Below are 11,910 nucleotides of genomic sequence, written 5' to 3' on the forward strand. Positions count from 1 at the left end.
CATCATCTTCCTCAACCGAGCAGCCCCAAGGAAGAACACCATAGCCACGTTTTTGAAGGTCCAAAGCAAGTCGTCGTCGTCCCGTCGTCCCGGAATCGTCCCACGCTCGTTTTTCTCTTCAAACTTCGGTGCTAGGCATGTTTTTATTCTACTTTTTCGTACAATATCAGTGAATATTATGTGTGCGTGGTGTATGCGTGATTTGTTCTTGAAAATTTTCAAAAATTTATTTGAGTTTGTTCTTGGTGCTCGATTTGATGTATTCTCCATTCATGCTCACGCTTCTTCATTCCATGGCACGTCTAGCTGTTGGCCGAGGGTCTAGAGGGGGTGTTGGTTTGGCCTGGACTCGAATGGCTCGAGTGGTTCGAGCCAAACGAGCCCAGGAGAGACGTAAAGGCGGACTGCACCTCTATGTGTGCAGACTAGGGTTTCGGGTTTGAGGCTTCGAGTTGGGTCCTGTGGGGTGCATGGGCCGGGTTCAGGGGCTAGGTTCAATCCGCCCAAACGTGGGCTACGTCTGGGCGGCGGCGCTCCGGCCAGGGGCGGCCGGAGCAGGCCGGCAGCAGCCAAGGAGTGGCTGCTGCTCACGGCCGCAGCCGAGAAGGGATAGGGCGACGGGTCCTATGGTTTTCAGTTGGGTCCGGGTCGGGTCAGTAGGGTAGTGGGTCGGGTTAAGTTGGTCCGGGTCCGGGTTGGTGGGTCGGGCTCGAGTCTTTTTATTTTTAAAGTATTTTATGAATTAATTGGTTTTTGGGCCAATTAATTAGAAATAAAATTATTTGGACTCCCAAATAATTTTATTTGGGTTTTTAAAATTTTAATTAAGTTAGTCCATTAATTTTATGGGCTTTTGAGCCCATAAAAGTTATTGGGCCAGTCTTTGGGCTTTTGGGCCCATTGGGCCAGTTTAAGTTGTTATTGGGCTTAGAACGTTTTATGGGCTTTAAATTATTTTAATTGGGCTTAGAACAATTTTATTGGGCTTAAATATGTTATTGGGCCAGATTTAAGTAATTGGGCTTGAGTGTTAGGGCCAGCAGTCCAGTACTGTTATTAATTATAACATATATAATAAACTCGTGTAGTTAGTTTAAAAGATAGACAATGTTTAATGTTTTAGGAAAATTCAAAATGATATTATATATCATGCACCAAGACTTATTAATTAATTGGCATAGTTTGAGGTCCAGAATTAAAATTATTATTCCTAAATTTGACAATAAGCTTAAAAAAAACTGTTTTCCAAATAAAATTCAAAGATTGATTTAATAATGCCTACCTAAATCTTTCAAATTGGAATTTATTTTTTTTATTTAAATCGATTACTGATGCGTACGTGCATGCATGCATGCATGGAGTCAAACTTGATGTGCGCAGTTGACATTTCCATCATTTCGGTCCTCCTTCTTTAACATAATTGCTTTATTAAAGCAGTATTTTCAAGAACTTTTTTTTAAAAAGAAAAAATAAAAAGAAAAAAAATAGGTTTTTGAACATTTTTTTAGAAAACAATGCTTTGAGAGTTTTTTTTTTTAATTAAAGAAAACTTCGGCACTGGTCAATTGCATTTTAATTTCGTGGGTTTCCAGAATTTGGAATAGTGGTCAATTTAAACTGACAGTGTTTACTGTTTAGAGCCCACCTACGTGGATTATTTGGTCCGAGATTTAATTTTGATGTTTTGCTTGAATTTTTGACTTGTTGGATAAGATATCAAAGAACCGTGTCATCATCTAATTAGATATTGGTTCACATCCATTGAATTGTTTTAAATTTTATGACTTATATTTTAATAAACAAGAAATAATAATATAAATTAAAGCATATGATTTTATTATATTTAAATCTCGATTAGTATGGTAGTTCACACACAAATAAAAAAGATATTTTTTTTAAAAAAATGTGTACGACTGAGAAATATAAAATTAGACTTCATTTTTTAAATATATAAATAATATTTTACGATGATAAAGTTTTATACTTTCTTAAGTGTTATTTGTAACATATAAAAATAAGTGATTTTGGATTTTTTAAGAAATTTTTAAAATCTTGAATTATAATATTCTACGTGACCTTATGACCCATGCATTTTAAAATTGCATTAATAGTATATATATACACACGTACACTAATATATAGTAGTTATATATAAATAATAGAAATACATACTACTGGACGACGTACAGCATAACAATTAAATCACGAGTGATTATTGTAGCTGTGAGTGTAACATGATTTTCAGTATTTCTCGAATCCGAAAATATTGGTTAATTAACATATATTTCTACAAAGAAATAATAATATAATAATAAATAATAATATACTACTTCGATCTATGTTATAAATTTATAATAATCAATGTCCTACGCAGCGGGTGGGCAGACGTCTAGCTAATAGAAAGGTGGAATTATTGGAAATGATGATGTTGATCTCCTAAAGTTCTTTTTTTTTTTTTCAAAGGCAAGGAAAGACAAGATTGATAATTTATTATTACAAGCCAACGTGGTATACTCGATGCGTGTCTCGTATATATAATTTAATAAAAACTCCAATTTGATAAAGATACCGACAGGAAAAATTTGAGTTTGACAAAAAAAAATGGAAAAGGAGGAAGGAGGTTAGAGGAAAAACCGATGAAAAAGTGGGAGGAAATGAGACATGGAAAAAGTTTTTTTTGAGTTAATGTGGGGTGTGGAGGTATAATGAGAAAATTTTAAAAAATTACCATGACACCAAAGACAATTTTTATAAGCCACACACACTTAATAATATAGTAAGATAATAAGATATATAGTAGGATATTGTAAGGTTATATTTTTTTCACGGGAGAAATGATAATTTAGATCTTTTTTGACCCAAAAAAAAAAACAAAAGAGTATAATTTGGATAGAGATATTTGAATTCATGATTATAAACATCCATTTGATTACTTGTACGAATTTATGTGATGTGAATTTCAAATACGAACAAATGTTTTTTTTAATATGGTAATTTATACTTTTTTCTATTTCTAGTCATATTAACTATGAGTTTGCAGTTTTTCCGTGACTTAATTTTTATGAATTGATTCGTGAATTATTAACACCAACTAATGTCACAACATCTATGTGGGATATGAATTTGTTGGAGTGCAATAATTGTCTCTGCTGGTAGAGCTGTCGAACCATGACGCTTGAGCTGTTGTGCGGTTTAAAAAATTTGAGTTGCACCATTATCATCAGCTATAACTTTTGGTAAAGCGTCAAACGCTCGACTTTACAATTGGTATCAGAGTCAAGGTCATACTGCTGTGTAGTTTAAAAGATTTGAGTTACACCATTACAATATACTGTTTAAAATATTTGAGTTGCATCATTACCACTAACTATAACTTTTGATAAAGTGGCAAACGTTCTATCCTAAAAAATTAATAACACAACATATTACATCATCACAAAAACTTCTTTCGCATTAATATGTTAATTCGGGGAAAATTTTTTGTAAAAAAAAAAAAAATTGCACTGAGAAGCACACGCGCTCCAGTGGGGGCGTGAGGTTGAGGACATGGTTGTCCCCACCTCAGTTCCCCAAATTGCATTCTCTTAAATTACATTAAAAAAAACAATTAAAATTATTAATTTTAAAAGAGCCGTCGAGGCTGTTTTAATTTACAAAACAATTATTTATTTTAAAAATAAATTAAAACGGTTGTTTTATTTTTTTTTAAAATAAAATAAAATATTTAGAAAGAATCATTTGGATCTTTTAATTTACTAAAATCAATTGAAAAATTTATAATGTCCAACAGTTTATTTAATATAATAATAAAAACTCTCACTATAAATAATAATCAATTTATGTCGATTATTCATCTTAACACATTTTCATTCATCAATCACATCTAAAAATAATTGTATTATTTATTTTCAATAATATTAATTTTAAAATTATAAATAAAATTATTAAGATAATATTTAATAAGAATAAATATGAATTAGTACTGGACAGTGAGATCCACAACAAGTATTTATATTAAATGAATGTGAGTGTGTATTAATAATGAGAACTAGCAACCGATGTACTGTACATGCTTTGCGTATATGTAAATAATTTAATATTTAATAAAAATTATAATAAATATGAAAATTTAATGATTTGAAAATAATATGTTGAATTTAAAAAAAAAACTGCAATGAAATTAATTGAAATGAATCCTTAACTTGAATTTAATTAGTATAGATAGTGGGTGACTTTAAATTTTTATGGTAGAAGTGAGAAATGCGGTTGTATATTTTATCATTTTAATCCAATAATACACGTGAAGTAGAATGTATATATATGTTTGAGCTTTGAGGGTTGTAATTGTGAATTAACATTGGTGTAATCAAACAGATCAAAACAGTTTTTAAATGTGTCTCAACCTTTATATAATACTAGTGGGCGATAACACACACATATTGCTTGTGTAATGTAATACATAAATATTATGTGTTGTGTGTATATTATAATTTATATATCATTTATTTTTAAATTGTTTGATTTAAAATGATATTAATTTTTAAAAAAAATTGACATTTTTATGGGTTTTTTTTTTTTTTTTTTTTTTTTTTGCAATTTGAGGGTGGGCATACCAAGAGACCAACTAAAGTGTTCTTGCTTAATATATACTGGTCACTTGACACACACTCTGCGTATGTAATGAAATATATATATATTTATAAAGATATATCATGTGTTACATACGTATTTTGAAATATTATATTTTTTAAATATATATATATATATATATATATATATATATATATATATAAATGAATGGAACAACTTAAAAATTATGAAGTAAATATAACGTGTAGTGGGTTGGAGGAGGGGGAAAGAAAATGGGTGAAAGTGGGTAAATAATGAAAGACATATAATTCTTATCTTTTATATGGGTAATTCAGTCCTTGCACATAAAAGATCAAAACAATAATTCTAAGGCATCCCCCGCACCCTAGGGTTCCCGAGGGTTCTTCAGATCTTTGTCACTTAATGATAATCCACTTTGGATGGTTCCAATTTCATACATCGACAAGGATGTGGGGCTAGATAAACTGTTGGTTCCTTTTGCTGCCCGCAGAAGGGCTTTTCTTGCATTGTTCGAGTCGCCACAAGCAGGCCTCCCAATGATTACGTCGATCAGTGTTTTAAAAACCGGACCGGACTGGCCGGTTCGATCGGTTCGACCGGGAACCTGTCGCTGGTCCGGTCCAGAATACCCCTAAAAACCGTTTTAACGGTTCAACCGCTCAGAACCGGTCAAGAACTGGTCAAAACCGGTCGAACCGGCCAAGAACCGGCTAAGAACCGGTCCCAAGAACCGGCCAGAAAACCGATTGAACCGGTTTTCGAATTTTTTTTAATTTTTTTTAAAAATTGTTTTTTTTTAATTTTAAAATCTTAATTTAATATTTTATTATATATATACACATGATTATTTGAAATTTGTACTTCGTTAAAAATATTATTTTTCTATTATTATATTTTTTTAATTAATTAATTTATTTATAAAAATATAGTATATATAACTATAATTAATATTTTGAATATATTTATATAGTTATTTATTTTTTAAACTATGATAAATATATTTTTGTTTATTTATATACATCTTTTAGATTTATAAAATTTAAAAGATATTATTAATTATATTATATTATATTATATAAACGGTTTTTCGGTCCGATCGTCCGGTTAAAACGGTTGAACCGATTGGACCGTTTTTTTAAGGTAGACCGGTTCGATCACCGGTCCGGTTATGAAAACATTGACGTCGATTACCCCTCTCGTGGGCAAATTTTCATCAGCTCATTCATGTTGTTTCCCAGTTTCATCATGGCTCTTTTGATAGTCACGTTTTGGTTGTTCGTGCCGACGTCTGTCATCTCGCTTCTCATCGCGGGACTTGTCCACAAAATTTCCCAAATGTCCGCGCTTTATGAGTTTTTCAATTTCTGCTCGTAAACTAAAGAAATCTTCTGTAGTATGACCTTTATCTTTAAGAAAATGGCAGTACTTGTCCGAACGTTGGCGCTTTGGATTATTTTGCATTGGGCGAGGAGGACGCAACAATCCTTGTTTTTCAGCCACTACAAGTATATCGGTCAGACGTGCATTGAGGGGTATATTCTGGAGGCGGGGGCTCTGTGCTGTCCGCTTCTCGTCTCGCTTTCTAATATCTGATTTATCTTCTTCTCTCTTTATTTTATTCTAGTAGTGTTGCTCTACAGATTCTTCAACCCGTATGTATTTCTTAGCTCTTTCCAATAATTCATCTAATTTTTTGGGCGGTCTTCCCGCTATTGATTCCTTGAACTTCTAATGACGCAAGTTTTGCTGCATTATTCCAGCTAACAATTCATGGTTTACGTGTAAGACTTTGTGCACCGCATGAGTAAACCGCCGAACATAGTCCCTCAAACTTTATCCTTCTTTTTGAATGATTATAAACAAATATGCTGTTGTTTTCAGGTATTTCTTGTTAATTGAAAATTGCTGGATGAAGCAGTCAGTAAGTTGCTCTAAATTGGCAATAGATCCATAGGGTAAATTATTGAACTAGGTTAGTGATGTTCCTGATAATGTTGTTCGGAAAATTTTACAGTATGCAACATATGTGATATCATACAAATTCGCTTTCGCGTAGAACTTGTCAATATGTTCTTGGGGGTCACTCGTTCCATCGAACTCAGGTAAGCTGGAGATTTTGACCCCCTTTGGTAATGCTTCAGATAGAATGTCATCAGTGAAGGGGCTTCGACGTGACGACAAGATTGCGGATGAATTCTCTCCAGTTAAATGTGTGCGAGACCCATCCTTCCGGGTTGGATTATTGGTTTCGTTTTCAACAGAGGTGTCGTGAACTGTGTGAAGACTTGCTTCACCGTCTTTCTGAGTAGTATTTTTCTTGGTCCCCTCAGGATATTTGTCATTCACTTTAGACTTATATTTATTTGGGTCTTAGTTATTAGGGTCACGCGATGATGAACTTTCAGACCGAGCCTTCTTCTTGGTGCTTTTGCGCTTACGGGTTTCCAGGTACTGAGCAACTGCATCTTTTGCTGCGAGTGTTGTTGTGTTTTTCATTAGCGTAGTCAAGTCTTCATGGGTGAGAGTAATGCTCGGCGGTGCGTTTTCATTGTTATTATTTCCTTGAGACATTTTTGAAGTAATATGTGCTCTCAATGACGTAGAGAATAGTTTCCCACAGACTTTGCCAAGCTGATGTAGCCAAAAATCACTTGTACCCCACACGTTGCTTCCGCAAAGTCCGGAGTATCAACAAATCCTTGTAAGCTCCCTGTGGAGATCTTCAGTGGGTTGTTCCTACGTCACAAAACAAATTTAGAGGCGCCGGGAGGGTTCCCGGTGAAGGCACTCCAACGCTCAAGTCAGTGATTATTCAAGGAATAATAATCAAGAGAAGAGCGCTTTAGTGCTAAAGAAAGTGTGTACCTTAATAATGAGGTGACTTGAGAGCTATTTATAAATATTTAGAGAGTTTCACGGGCTTGAGCCTCTTATGAGATTTTGTAGAATTTGGGGCCTGCTTAAAGTAAATATATATAATATTGAAACAAGCTTGGGCCTAAAAAATATTTGGAGTGGACCTTCGTGATTGGGCTCAGGCCCAGTCGAATTTTTAGATGTAACCCATCCGTAATACATAAATATTATGTGTTGTGTGTATATTATAATTTATATATCATTTATTTTTAAATTTTTTGATTTAAAATGATATTAATTTTTTTAAAAAATTGACACTTTTATGGGGGGTTTTTTTTTTTTTTTTTTGGCAATTTGAGGCTGGGCATACCAAGAGATCAACTAAAGTGTTCTTGCTTAATATATACTGGTCACTTGACACACGCTCTGCGTGTGTAACGAAATATATATATTTATAAAGATATATCATGTGTTACATACGTATTTTGAAATCTTATATTTTATATATATATATATATATATATATATATATATAAATGGAACAACTTAAAAATTATGAAGCAAATATAACGTATATATGGTTGGGGGAGGGGGAGAGAAAATGGGTGAAAGTGGGTAAATAATGAAAGACATATAATTCTTATCTTTTATAGGGGTAATTCAGTCCTAGCATATAAAAGATTAAAACAGTAATTTTAAGGCATCAAACTATTATAATATAGATATAGAAGATATATATAAGGTGCGGGGGATTCTTGTACATTCGTACCCAAAACAACTCCGATTGCTTTGAAATTTTCACTGTAGGATCGTCTCAAAAATACGAATCCAACGATATATCATATAATACCAATTTCAATCTCAATGGCCGGAATCGTGAAGATGGCCGATAATTGCAGATTTCATCCAATTTATTGTCATCTTCACGATTCCGGTCATCGAGATTGAAATTGATATCTTATGATACATCGTTGGATTCACATTTTCGTGACGATCTTACCGTGAAAATTTCAATACAATCGGAGTTGTTTTGGGACGCGGGTGCACATGGATGTCCCACACCCTAGGGTGCGGAGAATCAGGTCTGATATATATCTATACCTATTTATTATGTAAGAAGGTCATATCACAGTCTCTTGGTATGGTCACAAAAAAAATTTTAAAAAAAAAACGAAACAAAACTTAACCACACCACTCAATTAGGTTGGGAAAAAAAGGGAGATATGTTATACATTTACCCTCGTCTTCCCAAAAACGTGGGAAAGAGGCCGACTCACTTAAGTCAAAGTATATATTTTTTTTGTTACGTTTCACTTGCAATGCATGTGCTATGCCGCTAATATAATAGAATAGATCGAATATATTTGTTAATATAAATAGTATGACAAATGGACCCCACACGTTCGATATGGTGGATTAATGTGTATTAACAAGCACCAATGTAGATGTCCAAAGAATTATCAAATAAATAATTAAGGTGTATACGACGATTGGATAAGAGTTTGATTAATCGTATGATCGAAATAGCAGGATTGTTGTTTTCTTGTATTGAACTCAGAATTCGAATCACACATTAAAAAGTAGGATTAAAAGGATTGCATTTTCGATGTAACATATGCTTAATTCTATATATGATTTTGGTATTGTATAATGTCGAATGTCAGTTTTAATACTTTTATAATCTTTTTAGTAATTTTAGTATTACTTTTTGGACATGTTGCTAATGTGGCACTACTACATAGTCGATGTGCTAAATATCGGAAGATACAATAATAAAACTGAAATATGATAAATGAATAATTTGTTTTTCTATAATTTGCATTTTTTTACCTATCAACGACGAATTTGAATTTTTAATCATATACATTGCATAATTTTTCATTTTGAATCATGCTTACGGTGAATTGCATTTTTAGTCATGTGACCTTTTTTTTGTTTTTTGTTTTCCCCGTTTTTTGACTAGAATCATCGTGTTTTCCGAAAATGGCTTATATGAAATCATAAATGTTAACATGGATTTTTGAAAAGAAACTTGCAGATGAGTAATGTTTTTTTATATATATAATATTATGTGATCTTCTAAAAATCCATGTCAGTAACTACGACCATCCTTAAGCAATTATCGACCGACATTATACATTGCATTAAAAAAATGAGCAAAAATGAGAAAAAAAATGCAAGCTACCGTTACTAAATATGCAAACTAATTGTTAACAAGATCGAAACAAGTACCAAAATCACAAAGAAGCAAGCATATATGACCAAAATATAGTTTTTTATTTCGAAATGTTACACTATAAAATTTTCAGTTAAATGGTATGAATACTATTGTCTATACAATCTTCATCCAAAGATTATTTAATTGAACAAGTAACCCCTCAATGGTTGCCTTTGAAAGGAAGAAGCCAGCCGGCCAGAAAAATTTAAAACTGGATGGATAAGAACTAGAATATCGACAAAAGGTGTGGGTCAGATTAGAATTAAACAAAATATCTGTCCTCAAATAATAATTAATAATAAAAAAAAACAAGCAGCCACCATCATAGCCGCTGAATTTGAGTATTACTTCCATAATCCAAGTCAAACTTTCTTTTAACTACGCTTTTAGTTTCTACCAATCCTTAATTGAGAGCTAATTGAAATGTTTAAATCAAAGTTTAAACAAAAAATCTCCCTCCTTTAAATCGGCTTTGTAACATTTGTTTTAAAAAAAATTACTATACGGACACGTTCGGTTACATATTCGATTACATATTATCTTTGAAGCTACGAAACTATTTCAATAAAAAGATTTTCTATTATATTGTACGTAAAATAATTTTGTGTAATTTTATTATAAAACATAAAAGATTTCGTATATTGATGGTCAAACTCTGCTGCTTATGAACTAATTAATTAATGACTTATAAAGTTCAATTTCAAATTTGACCACATACTCCCATTTATAAATTTCGAGTCTTAGGTATGTTTGGAATAAATTACTCTATTTTGGTGATAGGAATTAATTTTTTTTTAAAAAAAAACTAACGAAAATTATATTTCTTAAGTGGAATCCTTTTTATTTTTAATATAAAACAAATATATTTTTCTTTGAAAAATATTCTTCATCCATCGTCACACCGACTCACACTCTATTTTGCGAAAAATAAGTGACAATTTAATTTTTAAAATTGTTCTTGTACAAAATCCAAAGGTCACATCAACACGAGACTGAATCTGATTACCGAAATAAATATCAGCAATTTAGATATTAGTCCCTAAACCCAAACACAATTTCATCGTCAGTCCATTGTCAGAAAAATATAGTTTAAACTCCCTGGGCCCACATAATTTTTCTGATAAAATTCGGTACAAAACGTTGAAAATATGATACAAATACACGATATTTGAGTATCAACTGTGGTATATCTGGTACAAATATATGATTTTTGATTACTAAGAAAATATTGATATTAATGACACATTTATCTTATTTTGATGAAAATCGGTACAAAACATTGAAAATATGGTATTAATATATGATTTTTGAGTACCAAATGTATTAGATCTGGTACAAATTTATTATTTTTGAGTATTCAAACATATATTGCAAGTTAATTTTAATAAAGATGGTATGAATTACTCTCAAAATCTTATTTTTATACCTGGTCTTGAATAATTAGTTCTTCAATATCATGTATTCGTACCATATTTTTATTGTTTTGTACCGACTTTGTATGATTTTTTTAGTATTCAAACATATATTAAAGTTCATATTAGTATTGATGTTCAGATTTTATACTCAAAATCTTATTTTTTGTACTCGATATTGAACAATTAGTGTTCGAATATCATGCATTCGTACCATATTTTCAATGTTTTGTACCGATTTTCATCCAAAAAAAAAATGTGGGTCCAGAGAGTTTAAACAAATTTTTTACCGACAAGGGATTGAAAAAATATATATGTTTGAATTTAGGGACTGATTTCTAATTCACCCAATAAATATCTAGCTAGGAGCGTACGTTTATTAATGACATGGTCCTTTGTTGGGGTAACGTACTTTTCATATAATTATTCTATAATTCTATTTACATGACTTTTTATTTTATAAAATAATATAACAAAATATACACAAAACCCTCGTAAGAGTATTTTACGGATTAATTTGTGAGACATATTTTCAATCTAATTAAAGAAAATGTTTATTTTTTATGTCAAAAATATTATTTTTCATTGCATGTATGAATCGAGTCTACTCGTCTCACTTGAGATTTACTCTACAATATATAAGCATCAATCATCATCAATCTAATAGAACCATTTTAGAACAGTGTTTGAGAGAGTTTTTAAGAAATACTTATCAGTTTTTTTTAACAAAATTTTAAAATTTTGTTAAGAAAAAACTAAGAAACTTCTTAAAAACTCTCCCAAACACTACCTAGTTAATTGTCGTTGATGATC

This window comes from Henckelia pumila, chromosome 3 (assembly GCF_033568475.1).
Source record: "Henckelia pumila isolate YLH828 chromosome 3, ASM3356847v2, whole genome shotgun sequence".
Classification (NCBI taxonomy): domain Eukaryota; kingdom Viridiplantae; phylum Streptophyta; class Magnoliopsida; order Lamiales; family Gesneriaceae; genus Henckelia; species Henckelia pumila.